The sequence below is a fragment of the Eleginops maclovinus genome, chromosome 16, assembly GCF_036324505.1.
Source record: "Eleginops maclovinus isolate JMC-PN-2008 ecotype Puerto Natales chromosome 16, JC_Emac_rtc_rv5, whole genome shotgun sequence".
Lineage (NCBI taxonomy): Eukaryota > Metazoa > Chordata > Actinopteri > Perciformes > Eleginopidae > Eleginops > Eleginops maclovinus.
Window position 1 is genome coordinate 958,358 of NC_086364.1, and position 22,919 is coordinate 981,276.

The window sequence follows — 22,919 nt, forward strand, 5'->3', positions numbered from 1 at the left end:
GACTTTAGTTCACCTGGAGTAAATTCAGCAGCTACCCTGCAGTATACAAAGCCATTCAAACTAGCTGCACCTTTACCAGCTCTGAGAACACTTTAATGATCAATCATTATAAAACATATCAGAGATATTATTCTGAAATGGACCAATCAAACAATGACTACTTTTACTGTCGCTACTTTAAGTACATTTAGATGAGAATACTTTCTACTTTTACTTGGAGTAAGATATACATAATACATAATATGTCGTGTATGACAGATCATGTGCAACATTTGTGTTTTAGTGATGAGTTTGTTACCATCTGTTTAAAGGTCTCCTATTATCCTCTTTTATGGCCTATTTTATAGGTCTCAAATATATATATAAAAAAACATGTCTCTGTCCTGTTTTGTTCAAAATACCAAATAGATCATGCATTTTAGCATGTCTGCTATCCCTCTGTTTCAGCCCCGTTTTCGAACGTGCTGATTCTGTGACTTTCCCTTTCATGCAAATGAGCTGAAGCTGGCCACGCCCCTTTGCAGCGCAGCTATCTGTCTGAAGAGAGAAGTTTCTAACGGAGAAACTCAGCTAAACGCTGCCGTGATTAAACGCCATGTTATGTTCCAAACCACATCCAGCATTATCTCTGAACACTTCTCAGTGTTTACCACTAGAACAGAGACATTATAGACATGTATTATATAAACAACTACTCTAAATCCCTCCTGCAGACATCCTGCTGAACACACAGACACACAGAGGTGCTGCGGGGGGGGGGGATTCAGCTCGTGACTGCCGACGATAGGTTGGGACGTGTCACGTGGGTGGGACGTTGCCAGGAGTTCAATGTAAAGCCAGCCCACATTTCTGATATGACGTCATATCGGCATCACATCTGGATCAGCTCGTTTGTACCCCCAATTTTAGAGATGTGGGTAAGGAGGAAAAGAGAGAGGGTTGTATTTTCTGAAACTTTGTGAGTCTCCTTACACACCGGGTATCACTCCCTCCAGGTAATACACGGCACCATAGTTCTTTGTTACTGATGGATTTATTCATCTTAATTGCACTCGGACATCACCTTCATCAAATCCACCGTCAAACTGTTCAAATACATAACAAAATAAACACGCATTCATGTCACACACAACTTTAAAGACAAAATGAATATGTGTGACAAAACATGAACACGTAAATAAACACACCTCGCTGGCTGCACACAACCGAGAGAAAATGAGTTCACTTGTCAAAAGGAAAACATAAAAACTTCAAACGTGTACTGCATCATCACTTTAAACTCTGAAACGTGTAGCGAAGTATACAACCCTCGTACTTCTTCTTGGAGGCGGTTGCAACAACTAAAGGTGTCCCTGCACAACATGGGATGTAAACATAGTTCCTACGTAGTGTTAATACAACGACTCAATATTGAGGAAAATAAATCATATAAATAATTTATATAAACAAACGTACCAAAAATGACATAAATAATATTTATGGCATTTAAACCTGGGACACATATTTATGTGTTATTAAAAAGTGCATTTTGCATAATAGGGGACCTTTAAAGTATAGAACAGTAGGCTACAGCTTACAGAAAAAAAGAAATTACTGAAAGAAATTAAATTAACACTCTGATCTCCAGCAAGTATGTATTTCCTCTCATGTTATTAATACCTTTCCTTGTTTTTTGAAAGAAAGAAAAAAGTATTTTTTTAGCTTAATTATGCTCAGTAGTATTTCCCAAAAGTTAAACCTCGGACCTTTTGGCCTGAATTAGTTATTGAATTTCAGCTTCAGTGGGATTTTTATACTTAGTTTTTATTAACATTCCTCTTAATTATAAAACCTTTTCATCTGGTTGCTGACTCTGATACTTTGTTTTTAATGTCAATATAACTCTTATAAGTCGGCTGATTTATTATTCTTCCATGTGACATACATGAGCAAAGCTAAAGTGTTTTCCTTAAACATTCTTTCCAACACATCAGAGGGGAGTGAGAATAAATTTCAGGTAGCACACTAAACCCCATCTGAAGGACACACTCTCACACACACCAGCCTCTGTGCAGATCATGAAAAGCCTCTGTGGCATTAATCCTCTGTGGTTCAGAGCCACTGAGAGCCCCCCGACCCACAGTTCAGTCCTGACAGGAGTGTGTGTGTTTCAGTGTCGGCTGTGGGAATTCAGTCACATGGGTTTTCTCTCTCTCTCTCTCTCTCTCTGTTTAATTGCTCTGTTTCCTGTGATGTGTTTGATAGTTCCAGACGATGCATTTGTGGGTATATACGTGTGTGTGTGTGTGTGTGTGTGTGTGTGTGTGTGTGTGTGTGTGTGTGTGTGTGTGTGTGTGTGTGTGTGTGTGTGTGTGTGTTTGCTCGTGCTCTGACTCGCCTGAAGGATTCCTCCTGCACAGTGCTTCACCACCACATACCAGAGTCATTTAGATAGAACGACTTAAAGACAAGGTGGAATGTGACACATCATCTAGAATAATTATTAAATACAGAATAACAAGATTGACTTAAAACTGTACATCTTTGCTTCATTTTTATCTGCATTATTACTTTAAAAATGTATTTATCTTTACACGTCTTTATGTTTACCGATGTCACAACCTTGGTCTGAACATGTAATTATTTCTGGTTTACAATGTTCAATCATATTCATTAAATCAAAAGAGCAGAGAAAGACACCTTTAAGCTGTTCATTGACCTATGTTTGTTCACCAATTACAGTGCACTCATTCTTAATGGCATCTGGGATTTGCAGGACATCAATATTGTATTGATAAATAACACCACACCATACTCAGCAGCGGGCTGTGTTTTGGCTTGTCCAGATCCCCGCCATCTGTTTTTGCCTAACAAAAAAGTGCTGCACAAAGCAGTGTATTGGCAGGGAAACCCAAATTTAAACTCATGCCTTGTGAGTTCCCTGGTAATTGGTTGGCAACATGGTAACCCCATGCATTATAGACCCGAGCAAACTCCTTGTATGTGTAAACCAACTCGGCAAAATACCTGATAAACCAAAGGCTGCTGACACACCCCAATTCACGTAAATAAAGAGGTAGAACGTGTCTCCACCTTAAATTCCTCAGTGTCCATATCTCTGAAGATCTCTCCTGGTCACTCAACATCTCCAGTGTGGTGAAAAAGGCCCAGCAGCACCTTTACTTTCTAAGGAGGCTAAAGAAAGCACTTCTTCATGCTCATATCCTGAAGACCTTTTAGCACTGCACCGTCGAGAGCAGACTCACCAACTGCATCACGGTGTGGTTAAGCCCTGCAATGGGTTGTAAAAACAGCCTAACACATCACTGGTGCCTCACTCCGGGTCAACGCTTGACCTCCAACATATCCGTGTTCTATTCATCAACATTTTAAATATAAAGGGTAATGTTTATTTTTCGCTTGATTTAGTTTTACTTATAATTTGTTTTGTTATTGTTGGTGTTATACGCAGGGTGCGATTTGTAGGGGGGGATGGTGAGGATTTCCCCCCCTCTGGTTTTCCTATCCCTACCTCTGCTAAATTATTTTTATCTCCGGTGGGGACAAGGATTTCCCCCCCTTGATAGCGATGAATGCAACTTAACTGCTAGACTACTTAAACTCTTGAAATCTAACGATCTTCAGTGTCAGAGTAGGCTATTCAGCAGCCTTCTGGCAGACTGCGCATATTTCGGAACGTCATCGAAAACAAAAACATTGTAACATTTTAGTGCGGGAACTTTGCAGGAAAAACAGTGCTGATGCAAACATGAAACGTGTTCAGAGCAGCATATCGTCCTACTTTACGGGACCAAATAATAAATCAACGAAATTAACACCTGAGAGTGATAGCGCAAGAAATTCGCTGGAGGTTGGCGTTCATGTAGGCCTGCAGGACGATTCCCAGCCACTTGATGAAAGAAACGCCGATGTTGCTAGCGACTCTGAAACGCATGTGGTAGGAGGGTGCATTGAGCCGGGGCGCTTTGCTAAATGGAGAGAGGGTCGTGAGTGGCTAGCTGTCAGCACAGACGGGTCAGTCAAGTGCCAAGCTTGTTCCGACGTCAGGGATTTAGGCCCACACACACAGGAAAGGCTTCATATAGACTCTGCCTTCATTAAAGGCATAAAAGCCAAAACGGCAAAAAAAATTAAATGACAAAATCAGCAAGCACGGAAAATGTCAAAGCCATATCAAATGTATTGAAATTGTACAAAAAAGACAAGACGCCACAATTGAAAAGGCAAATGAGAACAGTGCAGCTCTGTGGCGAAAGCATCATGAGCATAGTTTAAAAACCACAGAGTACTGCATTCGCACAGCTTACATGATCTGCTACACTGACCTGTCATTCAAAATGCAGCCTCACCTGGTTGAACTGCAACAACTCAACGATGTTAACCTTGGTAACATGCTGCATTCTGACAAGGCATGTCGGAATATGCTGGTGTTTATTGCAGAGAAAATGACAGTGCGTCTGGTGGACTTCCTTAAAAGCTCACCCGACAAGTTCAGCATTCTCATTGATGAGAGCACAACAGTTTCAAATAAAACATGTCTGATCATTTACATTAGAATTCCATTTGAAGGGGAGTGTTGCAATTTCTTCTTCCAACTTGCTGAGTTGCAGTCGTGCACTGGATCGGCGATCCGTGACACTGTGCTTCAGTGCCTTGAGAAGCAGGGTATCTCAAAAGACATGTTGCGCTCCCGACTAATTGGGTCCGTGACGGATGGGGCCGCCGCTATGTTGGGCCGATACAAGGGGGTCGCCACACTCCTACGTGAGGAGATTAACCCCAACCTGATTGTCATTCACTGCATGAATCACAAACTAGAACTTGCCGTCCATGACACTGTCAAACAAATTACAGATGCAAGTCATTTCCAGATGTTCACTGACTCCCTGTACGCCTTCTTCTCTCAAAGTCCAAAGAACATGCGAGAGCTAGAGCTTGTCGCTTCCAATTTGGAGATGCAAGCTCGCAGGATAGGAAGGGTGTTTGACGTGCGCTGGCTATCCTCGTCTTGCACATCTGTGACGGCTCTTTGGCAAAGCTATCCAGCCCTGGTCAAACTCTTCGCGTCACTGGCCGAAGACACATCACGATCAACCAAAGACAGGGCCAAATGTAAGGGAATGCATGCTAAGATGACTCAGTGGCTTTTCGTGGTGGAGATGGCATTCGTAAAAGACGCGCTCGAAACGATGCAGGCCCTGTCCCTCTTTCTTCAGAGACGAGATGCCACAGCAATCACCGCTACTGCTGAGGTGGGCGTTGCCGTGCGGACACCGAGGGCTATGAGGAATGCCGATGGAGTGAACATACGATGTCTGAAGGAGGAATTGGGCAGTAAGCAAACATTTAAGGGGGTTAATGTGTCTCAGCCGAGTGACGGAGAACAGCGGAAGGCAGAGACCTTTCGTGAGCGTTTTTTCATCTCCTTGGCCGATAACATCCAGAGCAGGCTCGATGACAACGGCATTTTTTCTGCGGCGGCTGCGCTGAACCCCTCAAATTGGCCCTCCGATGAAGATGAATGGTTGCTTTATGGGGATGACAAACTTCTGACCATTCATAAAAGCCTTGCTATAGCAGACACAAATATGCCCACACTCCTCAAAGAATTTCATGAACTGAAATGCAATGGTGTCACTGGGGAGACTTTGAAAAAAGTGCTCATCGCTGTCTCCACGCTCCCTGTGTCAACGGCTGAGTGCGAGCGTGGCTTTAGTGCGATGAACCACATCCTCACGGAAGAACGAAACAGAATGCACGTCTCCACTTTGAATGGCCTACTGTTCATTGGTGTCAATGGTCCAGAGGTGGCATCCTTTCCTGCGCACACATTTGCAGAATTGTGGATAAAAGAGGGCCGAAATGCTGCAGACAATGGCCCGACAGGAAAACCGAAAAAGCCACCACAAATTCGTCACCAGAGCCGACTGTTTACCTAGTCTAGTTTTCCAGACCTGTCCCTGAATTGTTGACAGCACGTTTTGCTATTTTAGTGAATTATTTAGTGAACAGGTGTATATATATAGCCTACCTTTTGCGTTTTTTTTCCCTATGCAAGTTAAAAGTCCAATGTTCTTGTCTATGAATAAAAAATAAAAAACATCCCCCCTCTGTTTTTTTGTCAAATCGCACCCTGGTTATACGTTATCCAAAAGTTGTGTGTGTGATGATAACACAATAATAAGTAATGTTATCTTGTGTTGAGAGAATAAATGAAGTAAATGTTCAGTGTGTCCTCGCTGCTTGTTCCGACACACATTAAGGCCCAATTCCAAACCACATCCTACCCACTCCCACTCGGTGATGGAGTGAACTCCGTCTGTAATCACACTCACAGCTCAATGAGGCTCCCTTCTTTCAGGTGGAGGGTGTAAATACAGCAGCAAGCTTTGGAACAAACTACTGTGTCTCCGGCCGAAACAGGAAATACCGTAACTTTTCGTAACATCGGTTTCAAATCAGCATCTCTTGGTCAAAAAATGAATCTAAAATAAAACTCCCAAAATCTTTAATGGCGTTTCTGTATTTGCAAACCTCTTTTATTTAAAAAAAAAATGATGTTTATAAGCTGCTTGGTTTTCACAAGTCTGTAAATGTACACAACTTTATAATTAAATTCACACCATTTTCTAGACACCAGTACTGTATAAAACAAAAACAAAAGAACGAGGTAACATCTGTATGAAGATATTTAATGTGTGTCTTGTTTAACGCAGGTCACCAGTCTAAATGTTTGCAGGAACTGTTTGTTCACAGCATGTTTCATGACGGACACACACAGCAGTGAGTCCAGTCAGATAGTGCAGCAGGTGAAGTCAGACTATTGGTTGATTTGAGAAATCTTTAGTCTAGGACAGCCCTATAAGAAACAGTTATTTTCACAACATAACCCACCTCACGTGACTTTCATCATTGACTTACATTCGGAAAGGGATGTCTGTACAGCGTATAATTAGTTTTTAACGACAGCAACTACCTAGTACGAACACTTGAATAGTCCTTATTACAATCATCAGTTCCTTATTGTGTGTTCACACCACACGCAATTTGATTTTTGTGTGTGTCACTATTGGGGTTGGGCACCGAAACGCGGTGCCAATAAATAGGGCACCAGTTCCGACATAAACGGTAGTAACGAGACCGAATACGAACGAACATTTCGGTGCCTCGTTTCGGTGCCAGACTTTTTTTTATATACTGCACCCTGGTGTTCTAGCGTCAACTTGAGGTTATTGAACCTGACGTCAGTGCCGCTACTCAGCACACTTGTTGATCAGAACTGAGTGAGAGGATCAATCAAGATGCCGAAAGTAAAACGCTCCAAGGTTTGGCTTCATTTCACATCTAAGGATGCAGATTCTGCGACATGCAACACATGTCTTAAAGCAATAGCATGCAAGGGAGGTATCACTTCTAATTTAATGAAACATCTGACGGTGCATGGAGTTTATTTAAAAGCCGATCAATGCACCGTGTTTGATAAATTACGTGACGAAAGGCCAAGCACTTCAACGGCAGCAGCCAGTGTCGGACAAATAGAAGAGAGTCCCAGGCTGGGCCTCTCTATATTGGTTTATTTATTACTATATGTTACTTGTATTTATATAGTTTAAAGATTGAAGTTAATACTGTGTTCAATTTGGACCTGGAAATAAAAGGGTATAGTTTTTTGACAACGTGTGTGCGTTTTCGTTTTTTTAAGTACCGGTTCGAGAACCGTTTCGGCACCGGAACCGTTTCAAAAATACCGAGTAGGCACCGGTATTGGATAAAACCCAACCGATACCCAACCCTAGTCACTATTAAATGTAAAGTCACTGCAAAGACGCGGATAGACGCAAATTCGCTCCGGCGGGTCGATTGACACTGCTTATGAGAGTTTTCCAACTCGAGCGTCAAATTGATGAATATAAATATATATATATATATATATATATATATATATATATATATATATATTCATGCAGGGCTGGTTCTGGAGGGGTATTAACGGGAGCAATTGCACCCAAGCCCTATCTTTACTTGTTTTTCATGTCTTAAGGACATTGTATGTTGTACTGTTGGAGCAGCCTGGGACTTCAGATATTCAATGCCAGACTGCGCTGTAGCTATTGTATTTGACAATAAGCCTTTGAATTTTCGGGGATGCAAATTCAGGTATGAAAAAGGTAACAATGATCCGAGCATGGTTATTCTCCCACCTCTGTTTATAGCCTTCACATATGATTTAATTAAAAGATATCAATATTGACGTTTGATGGTGTGTAACATTAAGCCCATGAAAAAAATCTATTACAAGACGAAGGCTTAAGTTAATGACAATATATGCTACTTAGCTAGCTAAACGATTTATTAAATAATATTGCGGAAAAGTAACAAGCGCACCGTAGTTAACGTAGGTGCCTGAACTGTCATCCAGGAGCAACAGAGTTTAGCCAACAGACAGGAAGACTTTTCCATTTTCTTCGGCTCACCTCCTCTGACAAGAAACAAACATATACAAACGGTAACTTTCCAACCGTTGTGTGCCGTGAGGCCAGTGGTTGAGATAACTTGGCTAACGCTAATGTTTTGTTACCTTAGCTGTGATAAAGTAACACCTGTATACTGTACAGTGGTATATGAATATATTGTTTCATCAATCATGATGGGAGATATTTCTGCATCCGTTTTTATATGTTTATTACAATTAAATCAAAACAAAAACAATTCACATTGGGTCCATAGTGTAGGGTTCTTATTTCTAGAATAATATGGTCTAAATCAGGGGTCTCCAACCCTTTTCCCTCTGAGGGCTACCATTTAGAGAATAAACATGACGGAAAGCTACTTGTGTTTTATATCATGTGTAACATTTATTCACACGTATCTAAACCCCCCGAATAATGTTTGATTTGGCACAAGCATATACAAAACATACATCCAACACTCACTATTTGTGTAAGAACATTAAAACTCAAATTAAACTCATCAATGTGTATACATGTCAATGCATTTCTTTTACTCTTTTCAACAACATATTTTTTTGCATGAAAATTTTCAAAATATTGGCAGTCGATAATCACACTCTGTCAAAATATAGAAATGTAACTAAATATGTATCAGTATGCATTTCTTTATCTTTTCAGCTATCACTGATAAACTCACATAGTTTTTGCATAACATTTACAAAACACTGACCTCTAATACTCGAAAACATAGACAAAATTGAACTCATCAGCATACGCATTTCTTTATCTGCTCAAACTATAAAACATATTATTAAACTCACATATTTTTGCATTAACATTTACAAAACACTGACATCTAATTCTCACACTTTGTCAAAAATATAAAGGTTGAACTTATCTGTCTGTGCATGCATTTCTTCACATTTTCAACTCACACCTTTGAAATCACATGCGCTACTATTGATGACAAACAATCATAACTACTTTCCTTGTATGTATGCTGGATGCTGTATGCTGGAATATACCCACTTAGGTTCATTCTTATAGAGTCTTTCAAATGTTCATCTGTCAGTCTTGTTCTGAACTTAGATTTGATGACATTCATGTCAGAAAAGGAAGATTCACAGAGGTGTGTAGACCCAAACAAAGCAGCTGTCTTCAGAGCTGCTTGACACAGATTGTTATAGTTTTCTGGTTCAACCAAGCTCCAGAAATGTTCAGCATGCTGTTGAGATTTCAACTGGACATAATTTTGGAGGTTTAAAAGTTCATTTTCCATTTCAACAGGATCAACACAGAAAAGTTCTGCCATCTGCCTCGAAATCTCATTTATGTCCACATTCATGAATGGGTTGGCAATAAATGTCATACAGGGCTCAAGTTTCTCAAAGTCTCTGAGTCTGTCTGCAAACTCCTGGCCAAGCTTTATCAAGAGGTCAGAATACTTCTCTGTGTTCAAAGCATCAGCTGCCTCTGCATGGGTTTCCAAAACCTCTGTGACAGAGGGGAAATGCTGGAATCTTTTGGCCTTCAACTGCTGGATGAAAAGGGCCAGTTTTGCGCTGAACGCGTTAACAGCACTGATCATGTTGCGCACGTCCTTCTCTTTACCTTGCAACTGTAAGTTCAAGATATTAATTTTCTCAGTTACATCTGTGAAAAACGCAAGATCAAGGACCTACACTGCATCAGATAACAAGGTGGTGTCCTCTCCCCTCTCTCCCAAGAAAATCTTGATTTCAACCAGCAAGGACAAAAAACATTGAAGTACCCTACCCGTACTGAGCCATCTGATGTCAGTGTGGAGCCAGCTGGGCTGTATCGCTCGCGTCAACAGATTAATCACTCTGAATTGAAAACCATTTACACCGGTTGGGGTCAGTTTCCAACTGTCTTCCCGCATCCACAGCCAGTGCAGACACTCTCCTTGCCATTGTATTTGCACCAAGTTGTACATCGGCAAAAGCAGACAAAAGGTCTGTCTTACATTTATGGTACTTGAATAATATTTCAGCCACCGCGGTCATGGCTTCCTTTACAACACTGCCATCTGTGAAGGCCTTTTTGTGTTTTGTCAGGATATGCGCCACTTTAAACAGGGGAGAGAGGGGTAAGACGATCCTAGGGGTAAGATGAGCCATACCTTGTTTCTAGGAAACGGTAAACAAATGTAATCATGTGACAGCATTCTAAGGAGGAGGGGACCATTTCCTAACATCTGTGGAGAAGGGCAGCACATGGCAAATTTGGTAAGGAAGATATTTGGAAAAATTTGGTTTTTAGCTCTCAAAGTGAGATCCATATGTGTCCAGAATTAAGATGATTTAGAGAAAACAAGAATAGAACAATATTTAGACACATTATATCTGAGTTGGTGCCTTAATAAGCTATTGTATGAGGGCTAATCAAAATGACAAATCTTAGCCTAGCTTGTTGTAAGAAGGACTTTTTTCAAAATGGTGGCTATGGGTTAAGATGAGCCACAAGAGGTGGGGTAAGTTGAGCCACTGGCAACTTGTCTTTCCAGTTTCATGGGTTAAGCCCTATGAAATGTAGACAGCTTGCACACGAATTTGCCAAATTGAATGATGTGCAAATTCCTCAGAACTGGTACAATGACGAAAGAGCAGGTCAGTTTTTAAAGAAGTTGTCAAGAAAGAAGTAACTGTATGAAATGTTGCACTGAATTAATTATGTGTCAAAACCTATGGACAGGAAAGGATTGGTTGACATGTTTTATGAGACGTCACCGTTTATCCTGCCGATCGCCAGAAGCCACATCAATAGGCAGACAAACAGCCTTCAACAAGCACACTGTAGGAGAGTTTTCTGACAACCTCGCCTCAGTAATGGAAAGGTATATGCTACTATGAATACTTTTACAGATTAGTTTGAAAACTTTTACAGATTTGTTTCTTAACATTTTATTCCAAAAAACATTTGGCATGTTTTTAATTTATTTTATTCTAGATTTAAATTCCCACCCAACATGATCTACAATCTGGATGAGACAGGCATCACTGAGACGCAGAAGCCCAAGCTTGTAGTCACCCAGAGGGGGAAGAAGCAAGTTGGTTCAGTGACATCTAAAGAAAGAGGGGAGCTCATCACCCTGATATGTGCAGTGAATGCTGTCGGGAATGCCATTCCACCATTATTCATCTTCCCTCGTGTGGGCTACCGTGATCATTTTATCAGAGGTTCTCCCATTGGTTCAATAGGCTGTTCCACAAAGTCTGGTTGGACAAATCAAGATATATTTGTCCAATTCCTCAAGCACATTATCAGTCACAACAACTGCTCTCCAAGTGCAATGCAATCCCATGTGGCACTGGAGGCTGTCAATGTGGCAATGGCGAATGGGGTAGTGATGTTAACCCTCCCTCCCCACACCTCACATGAACTCCCACCGCTCGACAAATCTGTCTTTGGCCCACTGAAGACGTATTACAACACTGTGGTCGATGGATGGATGAGATCAAACCCTGGGAAGGTCAACACCATCTATGACATCCCAGGGATGGTTAATACGGCCTTCATGTCCGCAATGACGCGGCAAAATATCTTGTCAGGCTTCCATGCGACTGGAATCTTCCCTTATAATAGGGAAACATTTACGGATGCTGATTTTGAGTCAGCTGAGGTCACAAACCGACCCAGCCCAGAGGAGCTACCCACACCTGCGGACCCCAACCTGGAGCCAGCTACATCCGTGGACCCCAACCAGGAGCCAGCTACATCTGTGGACCCCAATAAGGAGCCAGCTACATCTGTGGACCCCAATCAGGAGCCAGCTACTTCTTCGGGCCCTAACCTAGAGGAACTACCACCTGCACCTGGAACTCCCCTTTCAGTCCAGTCACCCTCTGAAACTAATTCTGGTGACCATTCCAGGGGATATAGTTCTCCTGAGACTATCATCCCGCTGCCAAAAGCAGCACCAAGAAAAATAAAACAAAGAAGAAGGAAGAGGGTTAAAACAAGGATTCTGACTATGCACCGATTGCAAAAATGTCGGCAATAACATTTTTGCTGATACCGATGCCGATGGCCGATGTTTTACTATGTAACCTGTAATGGTAGCACAATGCAGACTAAGGCAGTCTATCCGTTTAAGAGAGAGAGAGTGGGGGATACGTGTGTGCATGTGTAAGCGCGAGAGAGAGGTTGAGCGAGCCATAGTACGTTTCTGGAAGTTAACGGGAGTAGCAGCAAGTATAACAAAGTCACAAATATAAACGACGGCCTCCCAAGAACACTGAAGGATGGATTTAATTTATTGATCCTCCAGACACCTGGTACACGGGGCGGAAGTCCTGCAGCATGCGCAGCGTGCAGCAGCAGCTCCTCACAGAGGAGAGGAGAAGCCCCCCCCCCCCCCCACCCCCCCCCCCCCCCACCCCCCCCCCCCCGAATGACTTTAAAGTTATGGCAGACCCACAGTCACTGATCTAATCCTTCAAAATGATGCCCTGACTTCAGATTTGGTCCGTCAGATTTAAAAACAACGACGCTAACGCGACTTCTCCCGGTCACGTAGCAAAACATAAACATTGGCGACTGCCATCGGGGATGTCACCTTATTTACCGATGTGCTGATGGTGGTAAATAGGGCTAACATCGGCCGATGCCGATGTCTCACCGATGTAGCGGTGCATCCCTAATTCTGACAGACACCTCAGAAAAAGACGAGTTGGAAAGAGTAGTGAAAGAAAGAGAAAAGAAGAAAGCAAAAGTCTGCAAGAAATTCCTGTGTGTGTGAAAATTCCTGAAGAAAGCAGCTCTGATGACAACACAGGCATGTTGTTAGATGACAGCCCTGACAGCCCTAGCCTTACTTCTGACGAAGAGGACCAAACATTGAAAGCCGGGGATTATGTGGTGGACAGATTTGCAGGGAAGAAAAGAACCCACTACTACATTGGTCAGGTGGTAAAACTGGATGATTGTGAGGTGGAAGCAAGGTTCCTTCCAAGAATCCGCTCAACCCATGGGTCTAACAGGAGACCAACCTTTGTCTTCAACGAAAAAGATGAGGCTGTCCTGCCACGACAAGATGTGCTGATCTTACCCCATGCATGAGCCACTTGACAATTTTTTTTCAAGAGGGCATATCACTTTAACCATAAAAAGTTATCAATTACTTTTGAGTTCTAATAGTAGCAGGACACTTTGAATTTTAATATGGTGTGAAGATTGCAAAAAAAACTTCTTAACACGTGGCTGTGATGAAAAATTTAAAAAGTGGCTCATCTTACCCCTCTCTCCCCTACAAGCAATAGCCTTCTGTGCTGGTCTGGTAAAAAGAGACTGCTGTCATTGTAGCTGTGTTTTCAGCTCTGTTATCTTTTCTTTCCATAGATTGCTACCGGCTGGAAAGTCCTGTGAGAAGGTGCTGTGGACTGTGTTGAAATGACGCTTCACATTGCATTTTTTACCGACCGCCAAGCTTACTCCACAGATCAAACAAACACACTTGTCCTTTATACTTGTGAAACACAAGTCTATTTCCCAATTCTCGTGAAAAAAACACGTTTTCCGCCTCTTTTTGCATTCAGCGGCCATGGTCGTTAGCCTGCTAACATCACGAAACTAACCCAACGTCTATGCTGACATCACTGAATTTAGGAACTATATCACAACCAATCAAATTAGACAGTCGCATAACTTGTTTAAATGATTGGTAAATAATAACTTCATGTCAGAAGGGGGCGGGATATGTGTGAATTCAATTGGATGGAAATTAGAATTGGCTTAGAAAATGACAAATGAAATTGATACATTATGAAAATTTGTGTTTAAATGTAGACTATTTGGCGAGCTACTTTGAAGGGGGCAGCGAGCGACTGGTAGCTCGTGTGCGACGTGTTGGAGACCGCTGGTCTAAATGAATCCAAGAGACTTCTCATCTAAATGTAACAGGATTGATTAGTACAATGATATGGTAAGTTTACAATGGACGCTCTGCCGAGGCCTTCTCCTATTTAACTGGTCCACAGGCCTCTCTGGAGTGGTTATCTGTCTACAGCGTTGTAGGAAGAAGGGCTGATCTCAAACTTTTCAAGTTGGTTTCTACTCTAAGGTCCTTCCGGTCTTGTCGTCTCTCATTGGTTAGTAGCAACGGGGCAGGTCTTCGGCAGATCTGACTTCGTCCTCTTCTTTTGTCGCTCTCTTATAATGTAACCATATCACGTCTCTTATAATACACAACTCATCTTCGTTGGGAATATTACATAATTAACAATGATTGTTGATATTGTAGCGTCAATGAGTGGGAGTTGGAGACGTTAAGTATGTAACTCCACGTGTCATTCTCCTTATACTCACATACACGATATACCATTAGCTAAATGCTACTTGAGGCTAAAAGCAATAAAATCTGGTACTACCGGAAGTTCGAGGTCTGGTCTGTCCGGAAACAGTGAATTATGTCCTTTAAGGTTCCATTTTAATATATTGACTTATTCTCACACCATGCATCGAGTTATTAACTGACCCCATCTCTGCAGCTATCAGCGAGCAGCCCCTTGAGCTTGAAATGTGCGAACTACACTCAGACCCCTTTCTAGCAAAGTGCCAGGAGAGGGGAATTTCCTTTTGGTCCCATTTGCATAGGAAATAATGTATCACTCAGAAATGCAGATGATCTGTTTCTGTGTTAAGCTTATTAATTAGCTTTTTAAAGGTGCCATAGAATGGAAAACTATTTACCTTGGCATAGTTGAATAAGGAGAGTTGGGTACATTAAACTGGCATACCATGAACCTAAAACGGGCGAATTACAACAATCCCTGTGTGTGACGGTAGTCCAGCCCCAACATTTGCATACACCAGCTACTGGAAACACTAACGATAACACTTACCACTCCGTAACGTTGCTCTCCAATCTCCGACCAACTGGATGCTCTTCAAATTCATCGGTTTCCTCCTCCGATAAAGACTCCAACATGGAAGGTTGGATGCCAATAGCCTCCATGGTTCATCTCTCACAGTTTCGCGAACTTCACTTACTTCTGTCGGCTCTGAGGAAGCCATAGGTTGTTCCTTGTAAACAAGCCAATCAGAGCAGAGCTCATCGTAATTATTTAAATGAGCCCCAAATAAGGCCATTCAGCTTGATTCATATAGGACTAAATCATAGGGTTGTAAATGGGCCTGAAAAACTGCATCCGGACATTTTTTGGATCAACCAAAGTTATATAGCTTCTTTGTAGACATCAGAGAACAGTTTAAAATACCAGATAGATGCTTTCTATGGCACCTTTAAATGACTTGAAGAATTAGGAAAACTAAATGCATTTGAATATGAAAAATAAAAGGTTCATAGGCTTGTTGTAATGCAGAGTGAGAGAGCTGTGGAAAAATGTTGAAGAATAGAAATGGGTACAATAAACGTTCATTGCCTCTATATATTTAGTTATCTTCATTAAAGCTATAGGTGGCTATTTAGATAATGGGGTTATAGTATCCTACTGATGGAAGTGCATGGTCCCAGAGTGGCCCTCTGGTAGTGAGGAACATTTTTTTGTGGCCCACCCTATGCCCGAGTTGCCCTTCCCTGTTTTAGAGAATCTGAACAGCTCTTATCATGGCTGAACCTTACTGACTGCCGGATCATCTCTCTCCGTTAGGAACCTTCCTAAGTGAAATTGACAGTTCGACCGCACCCCAAGAGGAAAGTGAAGTACGAGAGTCAGTTCCTTGGGCCATGGTACTCCGCAGCAAAGCGTTAATCACCACCTTTTTGTTGGGAGATAAAAGCTGCCCTGAGTGAAGGAGTGCAAGTATCTCGAGGTCTTGTTACAGGTGGGTGCAAAAAATGCTTCAGTAATTGGGCACTGACATACTGGGTAGGTTACTATGGGTACTACTGTATGTCATAAACAACTTACCTTTTTAACATAGGATGAACATCCAGAAGCTCAGTTATTGGTGACCGGACACTTCTCTCTTGTTGTTATTTAAGGTGATTAGACAGCTGGATTTTGACATAAAAATCTTACGTGGAGCACCTTTACAGTGCACAACCAGCTGCTCAGGGTTGTAAAAGCCTTGTAAAATATCATCATAAATTCCTAACCTCACACACACTGCACAAATACTGTACTGTACAGTATGCATGAACTGTGCATTTAAAACATTACACGTCTATCCAATCTGTCCGGTGAAAGTTAGATTCCCCAAAACATCCGGAATATATGACTACCCCGTCTCACTGTAAAAATATATAGGGTGGTTCAACTTAAGAAAACAAGTTCAAAAGCTTCCTTAAAATAACCCGAGTGAAGTCAACATCAAGATGAGCTTTGTTTCAACTCACTAAGTTGAGTTTGACAAGTTTTATAATCATTTATTCTTAAAAATGTAGCGAGTGTTTTCAGATCGGTAAATGAATTCCAACATTCAGAGTGCATTTACGACTTCTGACCACTTTGCTGGGAAAAACTTTTAAAAACTAGTGAGCACTGTCTAAAGTGTTTCTGTCGATTCAGTCTGTGTGTGACAGCAGAGTCTGTTCCTTCAGAACAAAGTGAACACGTCTGTCCGAGGCAAACGCACAAACTCTCTAATGCTGGTTATTTCTACTTCAATTTTAGAATTGTTCATTTCTAATGTTTTTATTTCTATTTATGTGCACTGCCTTGTTTTGTTTTGTGCTGCTGCAACGCAAAATAATCCCAGTTTGGGATCAATAAAGTACATTTTATCTTACATTTTAAATGGCGTAGTTTATATTTAACAGTTTGGGCCCAATCTCAGCAGAGACTGATATTGTCCTCAGCTGTCACTGCAGCACGAAAATAATCTCATCTGCTCCGTGTTGACCATACACTGTAGCTAGCTATATATACTTATTATTCATAATGATTGTGCGGAAGCAGAGATAACTAAAAATACGTTTTCTTTTAGGTAGCCTATTTAATGCAAAATATTCATTATTTAAAGGAAAACTGCAAATGTATTCTATCAAACAAGCAGCCCTCCATATTCCTCGTTATCCTTCAGGTAGCTCCAGGTCTCAGATAGGTTGGGGACCCCTTCTCTGAAATTTCTTCAGTCACAGTTCCAACTAACTATAGCTGTAACTCAAACTATAATGACAAGTTCACCAGTTTCTTCTTCTTAGTGATTCAACTTAGAAACTTAAACCATCAACCAAATGTGTATTAAAAGGAGATCAAGACTTAAAGTTAATTCAATAGTTCAAGTTTTTTTATTTTTGGACAAGCAGAGATGTTTCAAATGTTGGAAACAACTGGGAAACCACACCAAATTTTACTATAGTGCAGCATTAGAAACTGAGGTAGAAAACAACATTGATGCGTTACAGTTTGTATCTCAACATACTAAGTTAGTGTACTCAGGCAGAGGCTTGGTATGGCTGGATCTTCACCACCAGAAGAGAATCTACCCATTACATGATGCCCCTCAACATCGCACAGCTGCATGACACATCTTTAGGTTGTGTAGCACAATTGTCTCCTCGACCACAACTGACCTGATGTGGAAATGCAATCGGTTCACCCTCATAACCTGTCAGTAGGCCAACTTGCATCCCATTCATGGCTTCATCCAGAATCTTACGTGAGCCTTAAAAACAGCAGAAAGTACTTTTTCTCTACAAGGCTAATTCAAAAGCCAGTTGTCTATTGAGCTATATCTGGGCCAAAAGACGTGATCATTCAAACTAAAAATAAGTATTGGAAATGTTTTCAGGATGAATAATATTTTGGTTCAGTTACTTTTATTTTTTTTAATGAGACCGAACCCCATCTCCCCTTTTGGCTGCAATGTTGACCTTACCCCCTTGAGATGGGTGACAGACTTGTCTGACTGAAACAGCAATTCCTGACACTAGATGGGACACATCAAATACATTCCCTCAAATCTCACAATACAGTACTAGTTAAAATATTTTAGCCAACAAAATGAGAACTAGGTACTCAGTTTGTCCTCAAACAAAGTCACATTATTTCACTGGTAATATTGATAGAAGTTGATTTAATCTGGGTTTATTGAAGATACTTTCGGCCTTATTACATATTATTCACCTAGAATAGCTGCAGGACTATTAGCATATCATTTTTCTCATTAAGTATTCATTACATACCATGAATTTTGCTTAGAATGCTTATAACTCTTCATACTAGTGAACAATATGGTTTATAATTGGTGTTATAACTTTAAGAAAATATATAAGTCACAGCATTACTGCCAAAATTGAGAGCTCACTTTACAAGATAGACTTGAGCAATTAAAACATGCACTTTATTAAACCAAAAAACAACAACATTAGAGTCAAAGCAAATGAACAGGACAGCGGTAATAACAGTGTAAAATAAAATCATGATCATAGCTCATGCAATCGTTTATTTATTGATCTATTTAATAAAGAATATTGACAAAAAACATTGTTTCCACAGTGAGGCTTCAGGGTTATCAGTAAATGTATTTATCATTGTATGTGTTGAGGGTTCTTCTATTGGCTGATGTCGTCGGAGGCGGGTCCATGGCACGCTCTGCTTAGCCTCTCATGAAGTCACCGTCACCATCTGTTGATGTAGTCGTGACGCTTCCACCTATGATATCTTATCATACAATTCTTCTGAGGTTTATTGTTATTAAACACGTAATAGATAATAGTAATGCAGCGTCAATGAGTAAGAGTTGGAGGCGGTGTGTTTAGTATGTGACTCCACGTGTCATTCTCCCTCCACTCATATACTGTATAGAATAAACTATTAGCTACATGCTAACCAAGGCTAAAAACAATAACATCCGGTACTACCGCAAGCACAAAAATCTGGTGCATCGTGAAACAGTGAATTATATCCTCTTATGTACCGTTTAAATATATTGATTATTCTTACAACGGCTTTGTCTGCTGATCTCTTCGGCGCACCTCCAACACCATCCGGTGCCCCTTTGCCGTGTGCTGCCTCAAAGTAATTCCAGTGGACATTTTCAAATCCTAATATGAATGGCTATGTTGGGAGTAGGTACAAGTTCCCTTTCTGCCGATACTGGGTGACGTCACTGAAGAAATGAAGTTTTTATACTTCAGGGTACCTTTGCCTTATCATCCCAAGAACTGGGTCAAGGTGGGCCCAAAAAGCTGTAGGGTCACGGCGTTGACTTGGAGAAATAGAACAGAGGGCGAGAGGTGACTGGTCTCCAGCAGTATATAGTACCCCTGTGTGGAGAGTTGCCTGTTAGTGCGATTGTCCAACGTTAACCAACTGAATTTCTTGGCTGTATTTTCACTAAACGAAGGTGCTGCATGCACTCATCTATTTACAGTCTCCCTGATCTGCCTGTAAATGCTATCTTGCCATCTGATGTTGAAGATATGTTCCCTGAATCTGCTGAGCCTGTCTTGAAATCAGCTAACCAGTTCAGTCTCTGTCGTAATGAGATCTCTCTTGACTGTAATAATGGAGGATTTTTCTTCTTTCTGGATGTTTTCTATGGTCCATTGGCCCACACAAACCTCTGCTTCCCCTGGTGGTTTTAGAGTTGCACTTGAGAGGCAGCACATGCTTTCACCTTCAAATCGCACATGCTTGAGTGAGCCATATCTTCAATGTTATTGGTACATTATGTGATACATAATACCACAACTGTGAAGGACATTGGCCATGAGTTGTGTGTTCTCATGTGTTTTGAACAAACATGTATTGCGATCAGCATCTGTGGGTGTAACAACCCAACATGGCCTAAGCCAGCAAAACATGCTGGATGACAGCTGACTGTGATCCTCAGACACAAATCTTCTGTGAAGATTCTTTAATGTTTCAGTTAGTAACCGTTTCACCATTTTGTTTTGTCGTCTGATTGTTTGTTTGCAACCTGGTGTCATGCCGCTAACATCACGAAGACAGAAGAACCTCACGTTCCTCTTGATATCAACCCTGGCACAGCTTTCTTTTCTCTTCAGGATTTTGCTAGGATCCAAGCTAGAAGTTTTGCTTCTCTTTTTTGAGTAGCCAAATGCTGCTTGTGCGTACACTGTAAATATTTTTCCTATAAAATAACAGTAAAGGGCAGGCAGGACAGACGCCAGCACATTACTCTAATTGTATGGTAACCATCCTGTAAAACAACTTTACAGCCTATTGCTGTAAAAGACAAATAGGGGAGAGCGGGGCTGGTTGGCACACTTTTCACTCTCTGTCATATTTCTCAGTTATGCCATATGTTAAAATAGTCTTACCAGTACCAACTGAAAGATTAAGATCTCAGCTAAAAAACAGATACATTTAATGCTCATAAATTATTCCTAAAAGTGTGTGTGTGTGTGTGTGTGTGTGTGTGTGTGTGTGTGTGTGTGTGTGTGTGTGTGTGTGTGTGTGTGTGTGTGTGTGTGTGTGTGTGGGTGGTGTCTAGGGCTGTCACTTTACGTTCGAGAATCGATTGTACAATCGATTGGACCGACCAACACACGTTTCGAAAACGAAAAGAGGGAATCAATTTTTACCAAATAACTTATTTTTTAACGAATTAAACAAATACAATATTTTTTTTTCATTATGATTATTATTAACATAACTCAGAATTCAGAAAGTGCAGTAGGCATTGCGTGGGCTAAAAGGTAAATTCCCACCCATTTTCCGCACCGGAAACAGCCTGATAGTAGTTAGTGTTTTGCCAAAAAATGGAGGGCAAGGGCGATCAACCTGCTCGACATGAAAGACGAGTGATAACCCCTAATCACATCAGGAGTTCGATATGGAAGCACTTCGGATTTTGGGCAGAAGGCAAAACTATGGAGAAGGACAAAGTGGTATGCAAACTGTGCGATCGTGAGTTCCCATATCACAGCAGCACTACAACTATGAGGAGGCATATGCAGACTCAGTATGTTCTGGTCCACTGTCTGTTGTGGGGGATGAAGCGATCCTGCGTGTTGGCTAAGTGAAATATTTTCAACCTATTTTTATGTTGGCTAGTCCTCAAGTGAATTTTAAGTTTTATTTTCAAACTATTTAACAATCGCCTGCCTATGCGAAATGTGTTTCATATTTATAATGGTAAACAGCCAGAAGCCTGCAGTAATGGTTTTCCTCATCGATGTTATGGCAGTCCATACTGCTTATTGTTTTTCGAGAATGCTCCTGTTTGTTATACACAAACTTTACGCAATAAATAATCAGAAATGCTGACCTGTACGTCTCTTGCGCCCTCTTTACGTTAGTCCTAATGGCAGTGTGTTGGCCTTTATTTTGAAATTGAAATGTAGACGTGGATAATCGATTCTACAATCGATTCAATGAAAATGTAAGCCTAAAAAATCGATTGTGATTTTTTTAACAAAGTGACAACCCTAGTGGTGTCAGAAGTGACAGAATGAATGCAGTATGATGTTAGATTAGACTAATTAGCGTGTCAATGCCTGTGTCTCCATCAGAGTCACATGTATCACAGTTCTGCCAGATGTAGATTGCAGATGTAGATTGCAGATGTAGATTGCAGATGTAGATTGGTTAACCTGCAGTGCGTAACTCATGTGCCCACTTCTTGCAATATAGGCACTGAAGCCACACTTCCCTAGGCCGGCTATTCCCATAGGACTCTACACAAATGAGACAGTATTCATCTTCATCAGACTCTGACTCCGATGACCTTCTTTTCTGACTCTTTTTAGGAGCAGGAGCTTCGATGGAGCTTTCAGTTGTGGCTTCTTGTTCTTTTTGAAGAGCCTCTTCTTTTTTCCGGCCTTTTGCTCCCTTTAGTTGTCTTTTGACTGGTGTGTCAGTCAGGATGGCGGTCTTCCTGAGGGCACCACCAACTTTCCTAGGTCTAGCCTTAGGGAAAGGCCGCAGCTCTTCTGGGTTGCAGAGACCTCTCCTAGTGTGAAGCTGTTGCACAGCATTGGCCGTGGCTGGGTGCAGCTCATCAGGGGCAGCAACAAGATTGGAAGTTGGGACTTGGTTTGCCCGATCTGTAACATAAGATGGGGCGAAGTCCTGTTCTGGAAACACATCACTGTTATAGGGGAACATTCCTGTCACCCTGAATCCTGATTGGTTGTTCATTGGGATTGCAGCCAATGGATATGCTGTGGCGATAATCCCAGGCACATCATAGATGGACATGGGTTTGCCAGGGTTATTGAGCATCCATGACTAAGGTAAGTTTAGGTGAGTTGTCCTCACCTCAACAGGTAGTGACCTTCAGATGTTTTGATAAAATTAATATGTTCAGGTCAAGAGGGCAATGATTTGAATGTTACATTTTTTGGACAGCGCCCTCTACAGGCCTGGAAATTAACTGTGTAACAACCGGCCCCGCTCTCCCCTACAGTATATATTTTTTATTTATAGTACATTATTGGCGTCAGAAGTTTACTGTATCCATACTGTTAAATACATTATAAATACAAATTCAATATTCATGTAGTTATTTAATATTCTTGTGAGGGGTGCCAGTAAAATATTTGAAAGCAGTTTAGGATAACTTAAATGTTAT